Source organism: Tupaia chinensis, unplaced genomic scaffold, assembly GCF_000334495.1.
Source record: "Tupaia chinensis unplaced genomic scaffold, TupChi_1.0 Scaffold139952_1, whole genome shotgun sequence".
In the NCBI taxonomy this organism is placed as follows: Eukaryota; Metazoa; Chordata; class Mammalia; order Scandentia; family Tupaiidae; genus Tupaia; species Tupaia belangeri.
The window spans coordinates 429,098-435,924 of record NW_006199830.1 but is presented as its reverse complement, the minus strand read 5'-3'; the positions used below and the strand labels follow the sequence as shown (position 1 = coordinate 435,924).

At 38.2% G+C, this 6,827-nt stretch overlaps 1 long non-coding RNA gene across 1 annotated transcript in view; it reads left to right on the top strand.

The window, feature by feature from the left end:
- Positions 1-213: 213 nt before the first annotated feature.
- The window catches only part of LOC102478108 (uncharacterized), a 36,302-nt gene continuing 29,688 nt past the window's right edge, over positions 214-6,827 (top strand). The window contains exons 1-2 of the long non-coding RNA XR_336584.1: positions 214-320; positions 6,685-6,818. This is a non-coding gene — a long non-coding RNA (uncharacterized LOC102478108). The remainder of the gene's footprint in view (positions 321-6,684; positions 6,819-6,827) is intronic.

The window sequence follows — 6,827 nt, the reverse complement described above, 5'->3', positions numbered from 1 at the left end:
GACACATTTGGCCAAGTAGTTGAGGGGAACCGATGTGTAAGGATTTTCCAGTTCTTTAGAAACTTTGGTAAAGTCTTAACCCACCTGGGAATTCTTAAGATGGAATGTTTAAATTGTGATTCTAAATGAATAACACTGACATCACAAATTGTTTCCACGAGTCAGTCTCTGACTCTTTATGAGTGTTCTGTTTACAGATTGTTCTATCTTTCTGTGGCTCTTATTTTATAATTTATTTTTTTAAAGCTGGATATGATTTTTACCATCATGCTTGTTAATTATTAGATTGTCTCCATTTCTTTTCAGGCTCGCACTGAAAGGTGAGTTTTAGCCAACTTACTATTTGATTAATATTTTACATTTCAATTTTTCAATTCAAACCAGGGAACCGGAGTAGGGTATGAATAAAACTTAAGCTATAGGTGCACATTTAGAAAAAAGAAAGAGCAAAGGATGAATATGTATGAGGCTTATTTAAAATGCCATATTTATGAGGAGAGAAAAATATTGGAGCCTCACTTTCCCTTTACATATTTTCAAAACACCACATGGGATTGAATGGGACCAAGTGAAAAGTATAAAATTTGTTGAGTGAGGTGGGTGTTTGAGTGTGTCAGTGCAGTGAGAAATTGGCAATGTAAATCCTTTGGGGCTTATGGGTAGGAGGACACACAGAGGCCTTGGAAAAAGGGAAAGCATAGGTTCTCTCATGCCTGATTTTTCAATGGGACATTTGGCATGATGCTTACTGTCTTTCTGTGTCAGTTGATTTCATTCTGAGGCTGACTGCAGAGGCTGCACTTTCTCCTCGATGAGTCGGGACAGGGGCTTGCATTAGCCTTCAGTGTCTATGCTGCCTTTGTGCCTGCTTTATACCCACAGCAATGCCAAGTGCTGGTGAGTGAAAAGGAAGAAAAGGCCAGAGGAACTATTCATCTGTAGGGATTTTCTTTCAGCCAGCACTGATTTCACACACTGTTTCCAGGCCCATCTTAGGCACTGCTTGATTGGAGCAAGAAAGAAAGTGAAGGGGGCCGAACTCTTCTACACAACAATTCTGTGTATGATATCTAAACTATGAAAAATCACATGTTTCCACAAGGAATAAGGATGGGGAGGTGGTGTTCACGATGTCCTGCTGTTTTGAGGGAGTTCATACAGCAGTAAACATACATAATGTAGATTCATGTATCAACTTAGGAAAGTCTAATACACATGGTTGAATAAAATATTAAAAATCAACTTTAAGCTATGACTTACAGTGTATTATATACTCCTGGGTACCACCATAAACCTTCTTTTTTTTTTTTTTTGAGAGTTTTTTTGCTATAGGGTGCATGTGCTTGCCAGAAAGACAGAGAGACAGAGAGACAGAAAGTGAGAAATCACCCCCCCCCCGGGGGTGGGGGGGGCGGATTTCACGCAGCAGTCCCTTCTCCTCCATTCTCCTCTTGGGATCTTAGGCATGCATGCACACGTACTCGACATGAGTTTAAGCCACCAGGTCTGGGACTCCAACCGCAGTCGACTACATGAGAGTCCAGTGACATAGCCATTATGCCAAACTGCTGATTTTTTAAGCAAGATTTTTTTTTAAGTGAGATTTTTGTTATAGGGTGCCTAGGATATATACCTTCACTAGAGAGATTGAAAGAGACAGCGACAGAAAGTGAGAAATCAGAAGGGGTGGCCATACCACAATCCCTCTCCTCAAATCTGTTCTTGGGATTTGGGGCACTCATGCATATACACCCCGCATGAGTTTTAAGCCACGGGGTTCAGGACTGGAACCTCAGTCAGCCATGAGGGAGTCTAGCACCTTAACCACCATACAACCTGCTAGTCCCCATAAACCAACTTTTAAAAGCTACACATTTACACTTTTTAAGTATAAAAATAAACAGAATATGGTCTAGCAGGTAGCATAGAGTTTAAGGCACTAGATCCCACATAGCCAGCTTCTGTGGTTTGAGTCCTAGACCAGTGGCTTTAGAGTCACACCAGGCACATAGTATATGTATGTGTGTCCAAAATCCCAATAGGAGAGTGGAGGAGAAAGGATTGCAGCATGGCCACCCACTCTGGGAGGGGGGGGGTGATTTCTCACTTTCCCACAGTCTGTCTCTCTGGTGAGTGCATGTGCTCTATAGCAAAAACTTAAAAATATACATACATACATACATACATACATACATATATAGAACAGGATTGGGTAGCATGCACTGGTACATGGAAAGAGTCTAATCAGGAAGTACTTGAAGACCTTATTACTCTAACACATTTGCATATTAACTAAATAAAACAAGTATATCAAAAATAAGTAAATTATGGGCATAAACAAACTTATTTACCAACTTTCTCCTCCCTTGTATCATACATACCAACACAAGACATTCATCTTTGGGTTTCTTATTTTCTGGTTGGAGAAATAAAACTCAGAGAGAGATATTTGTGATATGATGTTTTCTTGATTTCCATTACATTTCCTTTTTGGTTTTCCTCCACCCTTCTGCTTTTTCCTTCCCATTTCTGATCTCTGTTCCTTCTCGATTCCATTAATATGGGTATTTCTCTAAGCTTTGTCTTTAAGTCCCTCACCTTCTTTCTGGAAATTTTCACCCATGCCCGCACAATCAAAGATAACCACTAACAGAATGACTTTCATAGCTTTTGTTTCCATCTTCACTTTCCTCTGTCTATTGGACATCTCTTCTTGCATGCCTGCCTTCATTTTTGGCTTAGTTTTTCTGAAGTGAAAATCATTTCCCCCCCCTACCTTCAATATGTTCCTCATTCTGACTTCTTGGTTGTTGCCAAAGACACTGCTATTCTCCAGTCTCCAGACTTAGGAGTCTAAAATACTCAGTAAGTCCTTCTTCTCTCTCTTACTTACCATTTGCAATGTCCCATCCAGTCTTCCTTTCTGATGTCTTTTGTGTCCATGATTTCATCTCTGTCTTAGTTCAGCCTTCGATAACAAATAGACTGGGTTACTTAAATAAGAAGTATTTATTTCTCACAGAGCTGGAGCCTGGAAGTCTGAATGCATGGTGCCAGCATGCTTGGGTTCTAGTGAGGGCTCTCTTCCAGGTGGCAGACTGCTGGCTTTCCCTCATGTCCTCACATAGCTGAGAGCAGAAAGAAGAAATGCAAGCTCTCTCCTTTCCTTTATAAGAGCATTAATCACTTCATGAGAGCTTTAGCTTCATGACCTGATTAACTCCCAGAGGCCTCACCATCACATATATCACACTGGGGGTTTGGCTTTACACATTTGAAATTTAGGGGGAACCCAAATAGCCTTTTTTTTTTTTTCTTTTTTGAGTGGTTTTTGCTATAGGGCTCATGCGTTCTCCAGAAGGACAGAGAGAGACAGAAAGTGAGAAATCACCACCTCCCAGAGGGGGGGTGGGATGGCCACACTGCAATCCCTTCTCCTCCATTCTCCTCTCGGGATCTTGGGCACACATGCACACACACCCAGTGTGAGTTTAAGCCACACGTCCGTGACTCGAACTGTGGTTGACTACATGGGACTCAAGCAACATAGCCATTACGCCAACTGCTAATCCCAGCACAAATAGTCTTGAATCATCTCCATTTGTACACTTCCTTATTGTACTCTCACAACAAAACCAGAGTGGAATATTAAGCTCTTAATACTCTTCCAGTAACTGATGATCTCTAAAAGTTTATCTACCCGTTTTGCCTAGTTTGTGATTGTTATTTTGGTTTGAATTACCTAGTTACTGCTTTCTCCCTCTTACTTATTACTAAATCACCAAACTTTACCAAGTACCAACTTTACAATAAGCCATGGAAGATATACTATATGCAGAAGACATGGACTCTCCTTTTGAAGAACTAATTGATAAAAGAAGTTATCAATACATATAAAAATTGTAGCAAATTTCATAGCAGCACAAGAATATTTCTGAAACACAGTGGAAACTAAATCTATCATGCTGTCCCCACTTCTTTTCTTCCACAATTACCATCCACTATGTTCCATCACTAATCTGGGATCTGGGAATGTGGAGTAAGTCAGGCAATGCTTCTTGTTTGACTTCTGTTTAAGTGCCAGAAAATAAATACTAAATAGGTGGTAAGAAAATAATTAAAATAATTTCTGATAGTTAAAAATACTATATGAAAAATATAATAATACATACAAGGTGATATACAGTGGCCTGAACATCATGCTGGGCACATGTGCATGCATAGCTCAAAATCCCAAAAGGAAAATGGAGAAGGGATTGTGGTGTGACCATCCCCCTTGGAGGTTGCTTTCTTGCTTTCTGTATCTCTCTGTCCATCTCTATCTCTGATGAGTCCATGCGTCCACTGGCAAAAATATAAAATAAAATAAAAATGGTTAAAGAAACTGGGTTATATTGAATACCATGGGTTAAAGAGAGATAAATAATTAGGAATCTAAGGCAGGACCTGTGTGAGGTAATAAAGTTATTATTAGAGGGAAATTTCACAAATGGCCTATTCATAACTCAAGCATTTCTGATCAGAGAGATTATGAAATAGATTCTCTATACACTCCTCATCCTCTGAGACCTCCCACACATTTCTATGGAGTGGCATTTAAATCAGTGGATAAGTAAGGAAAAGGAAAGGGAATTTACTAGGGAAGGGAACAGGTAAGTGAATCAACATTTTCTTAATTGGTTTCCAGAGGCATTTGTCTATTCGAGAATGAGATGTTTGATATTCTGGTTGAGTAAGTTCTTGATTCCAGGTTATCAATTATGATAATAGAACAAATCAAAAAGTTTTCAGCAAACAGAAATTCTTCATTTCCTGGCTCCTACTCAACTTTATTGATTGAACCATAGGGTAATACTATAAATTGCATGTAGAAATGCTGGAAAAGCTTTTGGCTAGGCCATTTGCTCTAATTTCAAAAATGTTTGCAGGTGCCTGAGGTAATTTGGATCATTCATCCCACCCTTTCCTCTGTCTAAAAACAGAGACAACAGCTGACCTGAAGTATCCCAAAAGAATTGGGTATCCGCAACCCTCATTTTCTTCTAAAATACCCTCTACTCTCTTCTAAAATACTTAAATGCTTATTATTGGTATCCCTACCTTAATGTTATAAAATATAGGGACCAGCAAATGGTGTATTGGGCACATTGCTGGACTCCTACATAGTTGACCTCAGTTTTAGTCCCAGACTCCGCTGCTTAAACCTCATGTGGGGCACATGTGTGTGAGTACCCAAAATCCCAAGAGGAGAATGGAGAAGAGAGTGTGATGTGGCCATCCCCTCTAGGGAGTGATTTCTCACTTTCTCTGTCTCTGTCTCTCTCTGCTTCTCTAGTGAGCTCATGCACTGTATAACAAAAATCTCCCTTAATAAAAAAAAGTTATAAAACATAGACTCCTTCTTAAATAAATATGTTTCCAAAAGCAGAGGGAGGGTCCACTCATCTTTATAAACAGATTTATATTAATACTTAAGGTGAGACAATATGAATTATTGGAAATTATAGATTTGAAGCCGAAGACCTGTGTCCAAGGCTTAACTTCTCCTTTCCTAAACTGTATGTCTTGGCAAATTGCTTCATTTTTGTGAACCACAGTTTTCTCTTCTGCAAAGGCTCAACTTTATCTGAGATTTCAATGAGTATGTGTTGTAGCTTTATAAACATTAAAATATCAAATAAATGTAAACTATTGTAAATGCTATCAACAGATTAGCAGAGATTCATTTTTAAGATAAACTTTATCATCATTGTGGAAGATATTGAAACTCAGAAAGGATTTTTATGCAGTAATGATCTCTGGGTAAATTTGGAATATAATCAAAATAATGTTTAGTGTTTCTTACTGTGTGCTGGAGAAGACTCAACATGCCTTATATATATTTCAATGCACCCTCACAGCAGCCTTATGAGTAGTTACACACAAAAATCAATGACAAATGAGGGTTACATAAGTTAATTTACTCTTAAGGTGACTTATTAGTAACTAGTAGAGGTCTTCAAAGTTTGAGTACTTAGTATTCAGTAACTCTACTTTACCCTCAACACAGTGCACAAATGCTTTGTTTTAGAAGGAAGCTAGCGTTGTAACATCTGAGAAATTAGAAGTCAAGACAAGTATCTATTGATGGTGAAGGAGAGGGATAAGAAAAAAGTGCTCACTTGAAAAGAGTACATTGGAAGATAAACTTATATGCTTATATTTTTATTGCTTGGAGGTATCACTTTATAGAATCATTTTTTTCAGTTTTAGTCTTCTTGTATTATATATTGAATTACTGTGAATGTAAAGATACCTCTAAATCTCCATTTTCTCCAGTAATTCCCCCTTCATCTCCATTCTGTGACCTACACCCAGCAGGACAAAATGAATTTCCTTACCTTCCCTATCTCTATTCTCCTACACAATTACCAAGTTTTAACTGAGGCATTCGCATTTTACTACTAACACTCTAACCTGCCTCTTACAGAGATAATTTTCCTAAGAACCAGAGGTGGTATTTTTCTCAAATTTCATTTCAGATATGAGCTCAAGACTGGTAACAGACTGGCTAATTGATAAATATTCATAGATGGCTTGTATTAAAGAGGTTGAGACCCAGAGCATCAATGTCACTTATTTTATACCAAATATTTGATTTATATTTGCCTGTTGACTGAATTCTTTTCATCCATTAAATCTTAGAATCTTATATATTATTGAATGAAATGGGGAGAAAAGGTAAGATCAAAGAATATTTCTGACTCCTGAAATATGGAGTCTTTGGACATCTTGGGTGGTATATCTCTCCTTGGATGACTGATCAGACACTACCTTCAGTAAGTATT